Raw genomic sequence first — 17,472 nt, forward strand, 5'->3', positions numbered from 1 at the left:
ATATCAAAGGACAAAAGTGATGTTGTTGATACTTCAACTTGTGACATTACACTTAGTGACACATTCTTTGTTGAATTGAAAAGTGAACCTGTTGAGAATTTTGGAAAGCACACTGTGGATGTACCTCTGCATAATGATTTTCTTGATTGTGCCTTCGTGTCAGGCCCGGTGGTGGAACCAAAGGTGACATGCGTGCCGGATATGCATGTGGCAGGAGATGATCTGGCAGCGCAGTGTCTCAAGGTCTTCCCAGCCTGTACGGTGGCTGAGGCCCAGAACTAATTGAAGGATGAGTGTAGGAAGGATGCTATGAGAGATGCTGTTGATTCATGTGACACCGTTCTAGTTGAAGAGGCTGCAAGGCCTGGCTTAGGCTGCCAGCCTTCCCACAGTGGCTCTATTGTTCATGATGTTTCACTTGTGGGCAGGGATGGTCCCATTATGTCAGTTGATGATTCTGACATTGATTCACATGTCCACACTGACTCTCTGCCACGCACTAGGTGTGCTAGTCAACCTAGTTACCTGTGTCCTGTACAGCAGGAGCCGCCTTCGTGACCTGGTCTGATGAGTGGCAACCATTTTGATCAGGACAATGTTATTTTGTGTGACGCCATTTTGGATGGTATTCCAGACGCTTTTGTGACTGATGTATTGCCATGTTCCAGGGACGGTGGGGCTGTACCTGAGGCGGTGCATCCTACTCTGGATGTTCACGGTTTGCAGTATCCTGAACTGCCAGTGCCAGGTGGGATGGATATGGGCGCTGTGGTGTTATCAGAGATCTATGATTTTTGTTTTTCTGTGTTCTGTCCTGTTGAGCGCAGTGAGCTTAGCTCTCATATTGATTTTGGTTTGCAGTCTCTTTTTGACAGGTCGGTATCGGTGGAGGGGCTTGTTGAAATGGAGCTCATATGTGATAAGGTCTTGGTTTGTCGATGGGGTCCTAAGCCTTACGCCTCAGTGGAGGATGAGCCTGCCCCACTCCAGCCATATACCGCAGTGGAGGAACCTTTTGTGAGGTCTCGCTTGCCCGAGAGTCGGGACAGTGTTGTTTTTTGTTTTAAACAGCATTGGCGAATGTTCCACAGTGGGGAGCATTCGACAAGGTTGATGGTCGTGTTCGACAGGGGCCGGCCCGTTATCGCTGTTGTGGTAGTGGCCCTGACAATTAATGGGTCACAATATTTTTTGTTTACTGGTTTGATGTGTAGTGGTTGCCTCCTGGGCAACCATTTTGGTGGGGGACATGTTATGTACCATGAGCTTGATTACTCCTGTGTCACTGTGCATGCAGGTGATGGCTGCTAATTAGCTGATTGCTGCTGATTGGATACCTGCCTGGCGGGCTTAAAGCCACTTCCTCAATCACATGCAGGGTGACTGTTGCTAGAGGAGATTGTGGAAACAGAGTCTCTTCACTTTCCACCATTCTTGATCTTTAGTTTGAGCTAGTTATCATAATTAGAATAGTCTTTTGGTTTAAAACACAGACCAGATGTCTGTGTGCACTAATGTTGCTTCCCTTTGAGCCAGGGTCGTAACACCGACACATCAATGTATTGGAACTGAAGGCGGTGCATTTGGTCCCCAGGGAGCTTTATCACTCTCGTGAGGAACAAGCAGGTCCTGGTCAGGACAGACAGCATGACGGCAGCGGCTTATGTGAAGCAGACAGGTAGGGGTGCGCTCCCCCCGTCTCCACCAGGCGGCAGTCGAGCTCTGGCTATGGGCATCTCGCAATCTGCGCAGATTCAGAGACAGAGTGCCTGTCTATACAGGGCAGGGGCATCGTTTTGGTATGGCAAGGTATGGCACCCGCCATACCTTGGCAAATTAAAATTTTAAAATTAAATTTTTTATTTAAATTTTTTATAATTACAATTTTGTATGTTGATTTAGAATTCGAATGTCAACATTATGAACGAAGCTTCGAACTATTCGGTACAGCCCTAGCATGTTCTGATATTGTCAATTATCTCACTTTTACTACTGTAGGTGACTTTTACTGTGACTAACTGAAATATGCCCAAAAAAAAGGAAAATGGACATACAGAAGTTGTTTAATCAAAGGGCAGCAGAGACAAGTGATACAGGGACACAGGTAAGGTCTTACAATGGCTTAGTGATTATAACAGTGCAGTTCAGCATTCAGTAACCCATACTTTTTGTGAACGTGTTTTTGTTACTGCGTTCTGTTGAACACACACCTCAAAACCGTACCTAAGGAAAATTGGCTCAATTGCAAGAAAAATAATAGACAGTTATGATATTACATTCTGCATAATTTGTATGCAAAATATTGTGGTTCCCTGCTTTAGTCTGTTGACACATTTCTATACAAAAAATGCTTGTGTAGTCCTGTGTCATACCTATGTCATATAAGTGAATTGTATAGAAACAACTCACCAAAAGTGACTATTGCACAACTGATTTGACCAAAAAAATCCACCATACCTTGGCTTTTACTGAAATGACGCCACTGATACAGGGGGATAATAGCCCAATCCAGCCTTTGTGCCAAAGAATATCCAGAGCTCTTATCACTCCAGGGATATTGTGATTGATTGATTGATTGAAAACTTTATTAACAGATTGCAGAATGGGTACAGTACAGTACAGCTCAGTATACAATTGTTAAGGGGATGCAGACCAGAGAAAGACTTTCGTCTTGTTTACATCAGGGTCCCCCATTTTCAGTTCATCATAACATGACATACACGACATACAGATAGACAGTACTGCTACATCTATACATTTATGACATACCAGATTTGTAAATACAGTACTGTTTGTGATACAAAAAGAGTCCAGAAAAGAGAGTACATTTGTCGTAGAAACTGTACATTGGAGGAGGTTGGGTAGGTGGGGTGGGGTTGGGTGGGTGGGGGGGGGGGACTGTACATTGGAGGTGGTTGGGTGGGTGGGGTGAAGAGGGGGGGGGGTTGGGTAGGAGGGGGGGGTGGGTGGGGGACACTGTACATTGGAATATTGACAAAACCATACTTGGTCATTTACTGTACATTGGAGGGGGTTGGGTTAGGACATTTACAGGTGCTAAAGGCTTTTCACCCTCCCACTCACGCAGGTGAGGTGGAAAAGAGCCTTCACCTGTTGTGTCCTAGTCGTGTGCTTGCGATATATGTTAAGCGCACACGGAACCTCAGGGCTACCAGTCAACCATTTGTTTGTCATGGTGGCCCTAACAAAGGTAAGACACTGTCAAAACAACCCCATGTCGCATTGGTTGTTACACCTTGGCAGGCCGGGTTCCCCCCGCAGGTATCAGAGCGCATTCCACCCTTTTTCGGCCCTGAGGACCCCTGTCTTTTTTCGTGTGAAATTCAGACTCTCACTCACTTCACCGGGTTATATACTACCGGTAGTGGGCGTGGCTACTGGCTAGGTAGATGTAAGGTGCATGAAAGAACGTGCGCCATAGGCACGAGCATAGTCCAATAGGCGAAGCAAGACGCTTTGCCAGTAATCATATAACTAGGGTTATAGAATAACCTTTGTTATAAATAAAAGTCATTATTATTATTAATATTATATTTGCTAACTAAGCTTTCTCCCAGTATTCTGATCAATCAACAAGTTACTGTAACTTTGCTATTCTTTAACTTCAATAAAAATCATTTAGCAATATCTGTTTGCCTGCTAGTGCTAGTTACAATGAATGCAAACTATGTTGCTAAGTCCTATCATATTTAATAGTTGGCAACCAACAGTCCAAATGATGTCTGTTTTAATGCAATTTAAACACACAGGTGAACCTGAATCAGAAAAAAGAAAGGGAAAGGATGGAGGAGGGAGAGGCCTTTGCAGGAACCTGTTATGACCAGAGGGGAAAGTAGAACCCAATATGCGGAAAGACCGGAGAGCACCTCCGAGCCTGCAGAATGACTGGTGAATGGAGGAAACGTAAACGACAGTTTGCTCTTCTCAGATACTGTGATCATTTATTAGCGAATCACTAGAGCCATGAATAGAGTACAGGAACAAACAAAACAAACAGCACAGCAGCGCTGGCACTAAATACAAAACGAACTGGGAACACGATAAAACAAAGATGCACAAAACGGAATACTACACTAAACTAAATACAAAACGAACTGGTAACATGAGAAAACAAAGATGCACAAACAAACACTACACTTACTAGAACCACCAAGGGAGAGCAACGACGGGGGCAGGAAACAGGTAACAGGAGGAAATGACGCCACAACGAGGAGAGAGAGAAACACACATATATACCCACACTAATTAACATTGGCAACACCTGGCCAGGCCAGTCTAACAGCAAAACAATTAACACCAACTAAACACAAAAGCAATAACACAAACAACAACCAAAGCAATCTCACAACAACAACCAGAGAGGAGGACGACATTTAAACAAAGGAAGGAAAAGCCCAGGATAACAAACAAGTGGAAATGAACTCAATTACATTTAACCAGACCAAAATGGCCGCCTGCACCATCTGGCGGTGCCCGCCAGATGGCGCCATGGAAGGAGGTAGGGAGTGTTTCAATGCGTTCTGTCCGTGTCCCGACTGTACACAATGAAGGGTTAAAGCAGACTTGCTTACTTGTACTTTATTCACAGTTGTTATATTACAACATAAGCTTGGTTCCACCCTAAGCGAACCCTCGGTGTCACCTCTAAAAGCGTCCTACGTGCAACAGCACTTAAATAGAACAATCCTATTGTTACATCTTTCTTTTTCTTTTTCCAAGTACAGATATATACACAATCTCGATATTTAACTTACAGCTACTTAACCTGTGTTCTACTTACTTACTTACACCAGATCCAAACAACAACACTGTGTAAATGGCTCATTAGTACCCCTCCCCACTCAACCGCTCAAAACATGACTGTGCACACATAACCCATTTCACTATTTTTTTTTTCTTTTTTTTTTCTCTCTCCAGTCCATTCTCTAATCACGAAGTATAGTCCTTCAGGTATTGAGGCCTGACAACCTGTCGACCAGACCTGGTAGTGACCGTACCTTGGCTCCCTACCGGGTTGACTGGCGGGCCGGCCTTCTCAGTCACTGGTGACGCAGGTGTGATTGTACCTGGTGTGTCTATAGTGGCGTGATCGTGTCTGAGGTGGCGACGATTTCTTCTCAGAACACCTCCCGACTCTAACTCCACCTCATATGATCTGTGGCTCACTGGTTGGATCACCTTTGCCACTCTCCAAGTCCTGTGTGTGTCACCAGGCTGTACTCTCACACTGTCTCCTCTTTTCAGAGTGTCCATGTCCTTTGCTGTGCGATTGTAGTATTTTTCCTGTCTCTGTCTGTTGCGTTTCAGTCCCTGGTCATTGTCCGTTACCTCTGGCTCCAGCAGAGTGTCTTTTGTAGGAAGCAGGGTTCTGGTCCTCCTGCTTAGGAGTCTCTGTGCTGGACTTGTGTTGAGGCCCTGGCTCGGCGTGTTACGATGGTCCAACATAGCCAGGTACGGATCCTCTCTCGCCGCTGCAGCCTTCAGCATCAGGCCCTTGGCTGTCTTTACCGCCGACTCCGCCTTCCCGTTACTCTGTGGGTATCCCGGCGAAGATGTCCTGTGTTCAAACCCCCACTTCTGACTGAAGTGTTGAAACTCTTGTGATGCATACTGTGGCCCGTTATCAGACATAACGACATCATCAGGTATCCCTTGCCTGGCAAAGTGGGCCTTGAGTTTTCTGATTACTGTGTTGCTCTTAGTGTCAGACAGATAGTCAACCTCCCAAAAGTTAGAGAAGTAGTCTACAGTGATTAGGTAGTCTTTGTTATGGAACGAGAAAAGGTCTGTCCCTACCTTGGCCCAGGGTCTGCTGGCCATGTCATGTGGGTGTAGTGTCTCCCTCTGTTGCCTTGGGTCCACTGACCTGCATATACCACATTTAGCGATGAAGGTCTTTAGCTCCTCGTTCATCCCCTGCCAGTATACACACTCCCTCGCTCGCCTCAGACATCCTTCTACTCCCAGATGCGAGGAGTGGATCCTGTACGTGATGTCACCCCTGAGTGCATCTGGTATCACGGCTCTTTCTCCTCGGAAAACGATGCCGTCCTGGAAACTCATTTCCTCCTGGAACGAATAGTAGTGCCTGATGTCACTTGGCAAGTCTCTTTTCCTCTTGGGCCACCCTGACAGTATTCTATTTGCCACACTCTGTAACTTTAGGTCATCCTTTGTTGCAGCTCTGATAGCGCTCAGCCTCTCTGCTGAGATGGGTAAATAGCTAACCATGTTTACCGTCTCTACCTCTGTCTCACTGTCTCCCTTAGTGCTCTCTCTCAGTTCTGAGCTATTTGTACCACATACAATTCGATCTCTGATCAGGGAATCTCTAATGTCCTCAAAGTTGCAACTACTAGCAAGCATTCTTAAGTCTGTTACATAGTTGTCCACGTTTTCATCCAATCCTTGGTTCCTGATAAAGAATCTGTATCTTTCCACTGTTTCATTTACCTTTGGATTGCAGTACTCGTCAAATTGCTTGATAATAGTCATCACTGTTGTCTTCGCCGACGGACTCGGCAGAGTTGTCCATAGTTCTCTGCCCTTTTCTCCGACGAGATATTTAAATAGCTTGACTTTTGTTGTCTCTTCGGCGTCGGGCATGGTAAGGTCTGTATACAATGTGAACTCCTCCTTCCAACTTTTCCATGCCTTCGCCAAGTTGCTGGAGTCCAAAAGTAGTAGACCAGGAGGTCTCAGCGCATTTAGCCCTTCCATCGCCGATAGCTAGTAAGAGTTTTCTCCCCGAAGTCCGTGTTAGCCACTGACAGCTCGCCACTGACAGCTCGCTAGCTCAACTCTTTACTTCTCCCGCTACCGCGCGAATTACTTTCCCGATCTGTACCCAGCTGTCACCATGTTTCAATGCGTTCTGTCCGTGTCCCGACTGTACACAATGAAGGGTTAAAGCAGACTTGCTTACTTGTACTTTATTCACAGTTGTTATATTACAACATAAGCTTGGTTCCACCCTAAGCGAACCCTCGGTGTCACCTCTAAAAGCGTCCTACGTGCAACAGCACTTAAATAGAACAATCCTATTGTTACAGGGAGTGTCCAGTGTTATTGTTAAGACCATTGAAAGGAGGTAGAGAGTGTCCAGTGTTATTGTTCTCTTTAACCCAGGCCCCACAGGACCTGGGATCGTTACAGGAACCAGCATCATAGAATAAACTGCAGGTGCAATATTGAGTGCCATTGTGTAAAGTGAATTAGGGTATAACACCATAGTGCATAGTATGTTCAGATGGACTATTCATCATGAATTTAATTAATGCAAAATTATATTTGATGCACATGTCAACCAACTGTCCATATGATGTCTGTTTTATGCAATTTAAACAGACAGGTGAACCAGAGGCAGAGAAAGACAGGGAAAGGTAGGAGGAGGGAGAAGCCTTTGCACGGACTAGTATGGAAACAGGTGTGTGCACATGGCGACCAACCAGTGCTACTGCACAACAGAGTTTAAAAGTAATTGGAGCATAGATATGTTGTGTACGCACAAATATATGAAACATATGCCTCTTTTTTTTTTTTTTTTTTTAGCACTTTTGGGGTTGTAAAGTGCAATATAAATAAAATGTATTATTATTATTATAATTCAACTCGGCTATAACATTTTCATAGATGTTCCAACATTTCTTATCTGGCTCGGAACCTCGTCCATCCCATAATACACGTCAACACCACAACAAACTGTTTATCCCTCATTGCCCCCAAGGTTACAGTAGTGGCTACTGAGGTCTGGTGGTCAGCAGGTAACAGTTCCTGCCAAGTTTCATATGACAGCCTTGGTTTTGGGGCTGATAATAAACTGTATCAATATCAAGTTACAAATTGTGAACTCACATATGAACTTATACTGCCCCCCTGTGGCAGCTTATATCAACCAGTTATTTCTCTCTCTCGCTCTCTCTCTCGCTCTCTCTCTCTCTCTCTCTCTCTCTCTCTCTCTCTCTCTCTCTCTCTCACACACACATGCACACACACTTTCCAATCTCTTTTTCTCTGCCCTCTTTCTCTCCCTCTCTCTGTTTATTCCTTCTTTCTCTTTCTTCCCTCTTCCATCTCTCGCTTTTTCCTCTTTCTCTCCCTCTTCCGTCTTCCCTCTCTCTCTCTTTTCCCATGTTATCTCTCTTCCCTCGTTATCTCTCTCCCCTCTCTCTCTGCCCTTTCTCTCTTCCCTCTCTCTCTGCCCTCTCTCTTCCCTCTCTCTCTCCCCTCTCTCTGCCCTTTCTCTCTACTCTTTCTCTCTCTCCCCTGACCTTTCTCTCTTCCATCTTTCCCTCTCTCTCTTTCATCTTTCTCTCTCTTCCTCTATCTCTCTCACCACTATTTCTCTCTCTCCACTCTTTCTCTCTCTGGCCTTTCTCTCTTCCATCTTTCTCTCTCTCCCCCCTCTCTCTGCCCCTCTCTTCCCTTGTTCTCTCTCTGCCCTCTTTCTCTCTCTACTCTTTATCTCTCTCCCCTCTTTCTCTATCTATCTGCCCTCTCTCTCTTCCATCTTTCTCTCTCTTCCCTCTCTCTTTCTCTCTCTCTCTCTATATCTCTCTCCACTCTTTCTCTCTCTTCGATCTTTCTCTCTCTGCCCTTTAATCTCTTCCATCTCTCTCTCTCTTTCTCCCTCTTTCTCGCTCTCTTCCCCCTCTCTCTCGGTCTTATTCTGACTCCCTCCTTCTCCACCAGAGGGAGCCAAAGAGGTTGAAGAAGGACCTTCCTAAGGTCCTGAAGTGTCTGAAGCCGGAGGACCGTGTGCTGGTGGTGGGAACCACGCGGAGGCCCTTCGACGCCGACCTCAAGCCCTTCTGTAAAGTCTACAAGAAAATCATCCTCATCCCCAGACCTGACTACGGCTCCAGGCTGGGTAAGGAGACCACACCCAGGATACAGTAATGGACCTTATTCAAAATAAACATTTTGTTTATTTTCTCATATTTTTATATCCAGATCAAATTTTATTGCCTATATTTATGTCTTTCTACTATTTCCTTGCCCATACCTGTACCTCCCCAACCCCCTCCCCCTGCTGGTACCATGTTAAAAGAACATGCCAACATTTTGGGAAATTATTAGCTTACCGTCTTCTCCAGAGAGAGACAAGAAGATAGATACCAGTTTCCTCTCTGTGCGTTCAGTAGAAAGCTATCTGGCTGCACGTTAGCCTAGCTTAGCACAATGAATGGAAGCGGACAGTGCTGGTTAGCCTAGGCATTGTCCAACACCTCTAACACCCAGTGGTGCGTTATTGAAATCATCTGGGGTTGCACGCACCTAATGGCGCCACGTGCATGCGCGCTCCCGCGAATGCGCATTTAATGTCCCCTCGCTTGAGCACAGACTAAAGACAGTGCCTAATTGCCTCTACGAATGGAATGTAACACATGTCATTCACGACAAGTTAGGTGTGAATGTATCTGAGAACGTATTTAACACACAGTAAAAAAGGGCAGTAACGAGGTCATTCTTCTGTTCGTTCCCGGGTGGCATGTGGGTTGTGCGTGTGGCAGGGTTAGAAATAAAAAAAAAAAAATCAAGGGCTTTTTTTGCCCACCTTAATTGATTTTCGGGGGCTTTTTTTGTATTTCGGGGGCACTGAATTTTTATGATGAAAATTAACATAAGGATTATAAAACATTATTGACACTTTTTTTTTACAGTCTTCGTCCCTATGTTTGATAATGTAATGTTAAGGTCTCCATATATAGGGCTCTACGCTAACCTTTTTCCCAAGGAGCACATGTGCTCCTAAATAAAATGTTAATAAATAAAATCTAAATAAAAATTTAGGAGCAGACAAAGAAATTTAGGAGCACAGTGAAAATTGTTCAAGTAACACAGAGTTTATTAATTATTTATCACATGCATATTATACTGTGCGTGTGCACACTATGAATTGAAAATGGGGGACCCTGATGTAAACAAGACTAAAGTCTTTCTCTGGTCTGCATTCCCTTAACAATTGTGTGTATTGAGCCGTACTGTACTGTACCCATTCTGCAATCTGTTAATAAAGTTTTCAATCAATCAAAAACCTGACGACCGGCGCTATTGATATGCAAATAGCGAGTACTTATCTGGGGTTGCACGGAGTGCAACTCCGTCCCATGAAGAACGCATGCCTGCTAACACCTCTCCCGAAGGCTAACCGGCACTGTCCGCTTCCATTCATTGTGCTAAGCTAGGCTAACGTGCAGCCAGATAGCTGTGAAGCAGTGTGTTGTTGCTGTGGAAAAAACAAGCTCAGTAAATCCTTTTTATAATCCCATTTCTTTTATTTGTATATATTTTTAAGTTCTCTTACTGACTCACCTTTGACCATCCTGCTCCGCTTTTCCAGTCCTGTGGAGGGCGCTGTTGCGCAGCAGCGGCGCCGAGCCGGGCCCCGGCCTGGACCTGAGCTCCCTGGCCAAGGTGACGGACGGCTACACGCAGGGCCACATCCTCCAGGCCGTGCGCGCGGTGCTCTGCTCCCGCAGGCTGAGTCAGCTCGCCGCCAGGCCCCTCGCCGGCGCAGAGTTCATCCCCCCGCTGGCCAGACAGGTCCCCGTCTTCAAGGACGAGGAGGAGGCCTTCAAGGTCAGAGCACGGTGCCCCTCCCCCACTCCCCGACACAGACACACACACACACAGACACACACAGACAGACACACACACACACAGACACACACACACACACACACACACACAGACACACAGACAGTGATGCGTTGGTCATGGGACGGGGTTGCACGCCGTGCAACCAAAGTTGTGAGCAGAAGCGCGTGCACGCAGGAATGCGCTGCACTCGACTGATGCGCCAACTCGCAGTACCCACCTGGCTATACTTTGCATATCAATAGCGCCGGTCGTCAGGTGTTACATTCCATACGTAGAGGAAATTAGGCACTTTAGTCTGTCCTTATGCGAGGGAACATTTATGCGCATGCGCGGGAGCATGCGTGCACGTGGCGTCATTAGCGTGCATGCAACCAGTGTTGATATGAGCAACGCAACACTGCACACAGACACACACACACTCACATGACTGTTGTCTCTCAGGTGTTTGATAGGTAGCTACGTGTAAAGGTGAAAAGTGATGCACAGATACAATTCTTTAAAAAGATGTGCTGAATTAATAAGTGTGTTATCCCCAATTCAGAGCCGTCCCTAGACCTTTGGGGGCTCTTGGCAAACAATTATTTGTGGTCCCCTATCATTTTACCTTTGTTCGTACAATTGTTAACTTTTTGGATAATTTTATCACAATTCTTGTGTGTGAGTCTATGGAACACATCTGTACGTTTCTTTTTCTCAATAAAATGCATTTTTTTGTATTTTTAATTAAGTACTTTGGTGCACCACTTTCTGCCCTTCCAAAGATACAACATCACTTCAAGTTTCAAGGTTCAAGTTTATGTGTCACATACATTAAAAGTACAGTGTGTACAGTCAATGCAATGAGATGCACTTTGCCCTGGCACTCTCTCAGCCCTTAAAAACCTAAAGATAATAACATAAGCTGACCTGAGAATAACAACAACAACATACAATCAAAACAATAGCAGCATCTAATAAAACAAATTTAATTAGAACAATAGGAACATACAATAAAATCACTGATGAATAATAAATAATAAAGAATCCACAGCTTCTACAATAATTTAAACGCTACTGTATTCTTACCACCTGGGGTGGGAGGTCCGAGCTCTGATGCTCTGTAGACGTTTCCCTGATTGATTGATTGATTGATTGATTGATTGATTGATTGATTGATTGATTGATTGATTGATTGGAATCTTTATTAACAGATAACAGAATGGGTACAATACAGTACAGCTCAATACACACAATTGTTACGGGGATGCAGACCAGAGAAAGACGTTTGTCTTGTTTACATCAGGGTCCCCCATTTTCAATGACATTAATGACATACGCAACATACAGATATACTGTGCTGGGTGACTGGTGTCCTTCATAATACATTGCTTTTTTGTCTGATTACTAAATTTGGTACCAATCCAGTCCATTACTTTTACTGAACAGTATAGACCCCGTTACTTTGAGGTCACTGGACAGACATTATTGACTCCTGGCTGTCGCGTTGATGATATGGGACGACGCACCTGTGTCCACGATCAGTCCCCTTCTCTGGGCCCGCTGCAGCTGGGCCGGTCCGGCGGTGCCCGCCGTCCGCGCCCCGAAAGCGCAGTCTTCTTGTCCCGTTATTCTCCGGGCATCGTCTCGATCCGTCTCACGTCGACCGTCACCACCATCGTGTCCGCTGTCGTCATCCTGTCCACAGCCGTCTTCTTGTCCGTAGCCGCCATTTTGTCCGTGGCCTCCGTCTCGTCCATGGCGCGTTATTTCTAAACCTAGCCGCATTTCTGGCAGACGCTCTCTGATTGGCACTGACTGACGCTCTCTGATTGGCCACTGACGCGTTTGCCCAATCGCGTGACGAGCTGTGTCTTTGCCCATTTCCACGTCAAACAGCCTGCAAACTACCTGGCGTTCTATCGCCATGCTCAGTCTAAGACAAACTCTAACCTTAACCAACTTCGAAAGAGTGCCTAAGCTTAACCAGTGTAGAAACAGGCGTCAGCCAATCAGAGAGCGTCTTGCCAGAAATGTGGCTAGGTTTAGAAATAACGCGTCCATGGCCACTGTCTCGTCCGTAGCCGCCATTTTGTCTGTAGCCGCCATTTTGTCCGTGGCCTCCGTCTCGTCCATGGCCGTCATCTTGCCCATGCGCGTATCGCGCGCTCTGGTCGTGTTTCTTCATGCACGCTCTGTCTGTGTGCCCCGTGGATCTGCAGAAGCTACACCAGACAGTCTTTGTGCAGTCGCTTCTCCGATGGCCTTTCTCTCCGCATCGCCAACATGCCAGTTCCGTCGTGGTCCTGGTTCTCTCCCTTCCCTTGGCGTCGCTCTGGCCTTTAGCACCCTCTCTCCCGCCTCCGTGGCGGCTGGGTGGGCATCTTCTGAGGCCTCGAAGTTCCTTAACTTAGCCTTGAACTGTCCCAACGTCATGTCCGTTGAGCCGTGTGTTACCAGGAGTGTGAACGGTTTGTACAGCTCCGGTAGTCCTCTCATCATCATCGCCATCATTAGCCCATCGCTTGGTGCTTCTCCGACACTCCTCAATGGCGTCGTGATCTGCTCCGCTCTGTTGATGTATTCGGTCACAGTCTCGGTGGGCCCCTAACTCAGGCCCGTTAGTGCTATGTAGAGAGCCACGACTCTGGGTCTTCCTCGCCCGTAATGCTCTCTCAATACCTCCAGGCTTTCTTGGCCTTGGTCTTTAGTGTCGCGGAATATCAGCCCCAGGCTGGTGTCGTCGAGCAGCAGCGCTAACTCACAGTACGCGTTTGCGTTACGCTGGTCGTCCAGGGCTTGCTCTTCCTCCGTCAGTTCTCCCGTGGTGGCTGCCAAGATCGTCTCCTTCAGTCCCACTCCGTGCATGCAGCATAGCATGCGCTCTTCCCAGAGCTCATAGTCCTCTGCTTTTCCATTGAATGTCGGCCATTTGCCCCTTCTCTTGTTTTCCATCCTCTTCGTTAGTGGTATGCTTAGCTTTTGCTCTTGTTGGCCTAGCGTCTAGCCATGCGGTGCTCCCGGCGCTAACCTAGCCTATACTTCAGCTAAGCTTGCTACAGTACTCTTATTATTTCGCCCCGGCGTTATCTGGGCCCATAACCTGTTAACAGAATTCGGCTATAGGGCGACAATAATGTGGTCAAGAGGCATGGTTTCTATCTTGAGCCTTTAATCGGCGTGGTTTATTATTCACATGGCAGAGTAGTTACTATACAGGTCTTCTCTCACTGAGAGACTAGGGGGAAGAGAAAGAAGTGGGAGGAGACATAGCTACTTATACTCGCCACCTGGTAGTACTCCTGAGTGTCTCCGCCTAGAGCGCCCTCTAGTGGACACAGTTATATATGCAGGTAGACAGTCACTAGTGTGAACAGTTATATATGCAGTTAGACAGTTACTAACAATCCTACACAGAACCTCTGCCTTCAACAGTTAAAGTTAAATCTACTCTAGAAGTGAAACTGAAAGTATACACAGGTGGGGGGTGGTGGCAGTAGGCAATTAATTTACTCAAGAGGATTCCTGAACACAGAATGACACCGTTATCACTGACTGACTACCGCGGCAAGCCTAGGTGGAACTAAATATAACTTAATAAAAAAAAAGTATATTTAATAATTATTATTATAATTATTATAAATATATAGTAATCATTAAATATGTTTTTCTTGTTGTACCGAACCGTGACCCCAAAGCCGAGGTACGTACCGAACTCTGGCTTCTGTGTACCACCGTTAGACCCGTAGTATTAAGTATTGTCTAAACTAGTGGTTCTCAACCTTTTTTGGGTCAAGGCCCACCTATCTGACGTCCAGATCCCATGACACCCCCCTATTTCAATAGTACATGCAGACCCGGCGCCATGGGCAGGCATTGGGGGGCCTGGCCCGCCCACTGAGTCAGCTGTGCCCACCCTAAAAAAAAAAAAAAAAAAAAAAAAATCAATCAAAGTCGACTATCCAAATGCTTAGTCGGGGACAGCCCTAGTGGGCACTGATGTCAACAACAACACTACTGAAGCTAGCACAGCACTCTGTGAGAATTTGTTTTCTGCCCTCAAGAACATCTTTACAGAACATCGCCTTAGTATGCTTCATCGACGCAAGGCCAATTTAATTCAGTTGGCATTTGAGAAGGACTTAACAAAAAAGTTCAGGAATGAGTTAAGTGGAGGGGCAGTGTTTTAAGAAGATTTCACTCTGTCCCCAAACGATGGTGAGTAGCCTGTGGAGGAATTTTGTTTGCTTTTTTATGCACTTTATTTTTGTCAGTTCAGTTCAGTTTGTCAGTGAATTCAGACGTGTTGAATAAATGGAGACTTTTCAAAGATATAGAATAGAATAGAGTAGAAATGTATTATCCTGAGGGAAATTTGACACTCCTAATCACTCAACATTAAACATTTAGACAGAACAAGTCACGAATAAGAATAACAAAACAAATGTCCTAAGAATAGAATAAAATGAAATAAAATAAAAATAGAATAAAAGATACAGTAAATAAATACAGTAAAAATATACTGAAGTCTACAGTAGGTGTAATATTGCACAGTGCTGTTTAAAAAGTAAGAGTCCAGGAAGATGGTAACTGTCACTCTGTGCTCAGTGATGCAGTGAGGCACAGTGATGCGTTTTATAAAGTCTGATGGCTGTCGGAATGAAGGACTTCCTGTGCCGTTCAGTGCTGCATTTAGGTAGTGTGAGCCTATAACATGCTCCTCCTGTCAGCCAAGTCTGTGTATAGTGGGTGGGAGGGGTTTTCCCTGATGGCCTGGAGCTTAGCAAGGCTCCTCCTCTCCGCCACCCTCGCTAGGGCGTCCAGCTACACCCTAACCACGCTACTGGCCTTCCTGACCATCTTATCCAGCCTGTCTGTGTCCCCTGCTCTCAGTCCGCTGCCCCAGCAGGTCTGTTATATATATCCGTTCAGTCTGTTTTTGTATAAGTGAATGTTCTTAAGATAGAGAAATTAGATTTTTCAATTGCCTCTCTGCTGTTTAGTTCAGCACCGTGGGCAACGCCAAGCAAGCCACAGCGCCGTTGTCCCAGCTGAAACGTATAAAAGGGAACCTGTGTTGAAAAACCATTGTGCCCCCCCGAGAACATTTTATGCCCCCCCACTAATTTGTTTCTGCAGCCTGGTCTGAGTACATGCACCATAGACATGCATGTTATGAGTGGGCGTGCTCCACCCACGCAAGATGGCCGCCATGTTTCCCCAAGGGGATCAATAAAGGAATATCTTATCTTATCCTATCTTATGTGACAACGTCGGTCTCCGTTGGCCAGCAGCGCGGGTGAGTCATCTAGTGATATATATCTATGCCCTAACTGGCATGATATACGTCATACACTATAGTCCGTGCAGGACTTACTGCCTGATATTAGCCACTAGAGGGCGGTCTTTGTCTATAGTTGTATCATGGGTGCAGCTCAGCGTCCCTTCATGCCGTCTGTGTCTCCCGTGTTGATTGATTGATTGATTGATTGGTTGATTGATTGATTGATTGATTGATTGATTGATTGATTGATTGATTGATTGATTGATTGATTGATTGATTGATTGATTGATTGATTGATTGATTGAAAAGTTTATTAACAGATTGCAGAATGGGTACAGTACAGTACAGCTCAATACACACAATTGTTAAGGGGATGCAGACCAGAGAAAGACTTTCGTCTTGTTTACATCAGGGTCCCCCATTTTCAATCCATCATAACATATATGACATACATGACATACAGATAGACAGTACTGCTACATCTATACATTTATGACATATCAGATTTGCAAATACAGTACTGTTTGTGATACAAAAAGTGTCCAGAAAAAGAGTGTATATACATTTGACGTAGAAACTGTACATTGGAGAAGGTTGGGTGGGTGGGGTGGGGTGGGGTTGGGTGGGTGGGGGCTGTACATTGGAGGGGGGGGGGGGGGGGTTGGGGTAGGGGGGGGGACACTGTACACTGTACATTGGCATACTGACAAAGCCATACTTGGTAATTTACTGTACAACTTTAAGACATTTGTAGGGGCCAGTTTCGAATTGCGGTCTCCCGTAGGTGTTCTTTGAGAGTGTTTTTGAAAGTGGGTAGTGATCCACATTCCTTTACAGCTTTGGGTAGGGCGTTCCACATTGATGTGGCATAATTGCGAAACGTGTTTAGTCCCTTGTTTGAGACGAATCTGGGTTTAACATGGTTTGTGGAGCTCCCTCTGGTGTTGTGATCGTGGTATTCACTGACCTTTGGGAAGTATTTTGACATGTACATGGGTACCTTGGTCGCGTAGTGTATCTTGTAGACCAGGCCCATTGCAAGTTGCTGTACTCTGTCGTCTACTCTAAGCCATCCTAGGTTGTCAAAGTGGGCAGGGGTGAGGTGGGTTCTAGGAGTCAGGTCAAGCAGTAGTCTGACCAGCTTGTTTTGAGATGTTTGTAATTTGTTTTTTTTCGTTGGCAGGTGTGGTACGGGAAGACCCCGCTGGGCAAGAGGAAGGCGCGCGCGTCCAAGACTATAGAGGAGGAAGGAGACCTCCGGAAGGGCAAAGACAAGAAAGGCAGAGGGCTGAAGAAGGGCAAGGACGAGAAGAGCAAGACGAAGGAGGAGAAGAAGAAGAAGGAGGAGAAGAAGAAGGAGGAGAAGGAGAGGAAGAAGAAGTGACCTCCTGTAGTGCTAGTGGGGAAACTCATGGAAGATATTTTTTTTTTGTAGAACTTTGTAATAATAATGTATATATCTGTAAAGAACAGCCGATAAGCTAAGGATAGGAATTTCATAGGAATCATGGATTTAAATTGTGTTGGGATTTCAAAGGATTTAGCTGAATTGTTCGAGTATGACATGAACATTTAATGAACGTTTTCCA

The 17,472-nt window shown here is 45.6% G+C and overlaps 1 pseudogene across 1 annotated transcript in view; it reads left to right on the plus strand.

Moving 5' to 3' along the window:
• LOC311224273 (dynein regulatory complex protein 11-like) overlaps positions 1–17,267 on the plus strand; it is a 140,858-nt pseudogene extending 123,591 nt beyond the window's left edge. Inside the window, exons 15-17 of the transcript in view lie at positions 8,713–8,890; positions 10,364–10,602; positions 17,067–17,267. The product of the transcript in view is annotated as a dynein regulatory complex protein 11-like (transcript). The remainder of the gene's footprint in view (positions 1–8,712; positions 8,891–10,363; positions 10,603–17,066) is intronic.
• The last annotated feature ends 205 nt before the right edge of the window (positions 17,268–17,472 follow it).

Source organism: Notolepis coatsorum, assembly GCF_963971535.1.
Source record: "Notolepis coatsorum genome assembly, chromosome: 1".
NCBI lineage: Eukaryota > Metazoa > Chordata > Actinopteri > Aulopiformes > Paralepididae > Notolepis > Notolepis coatsorum.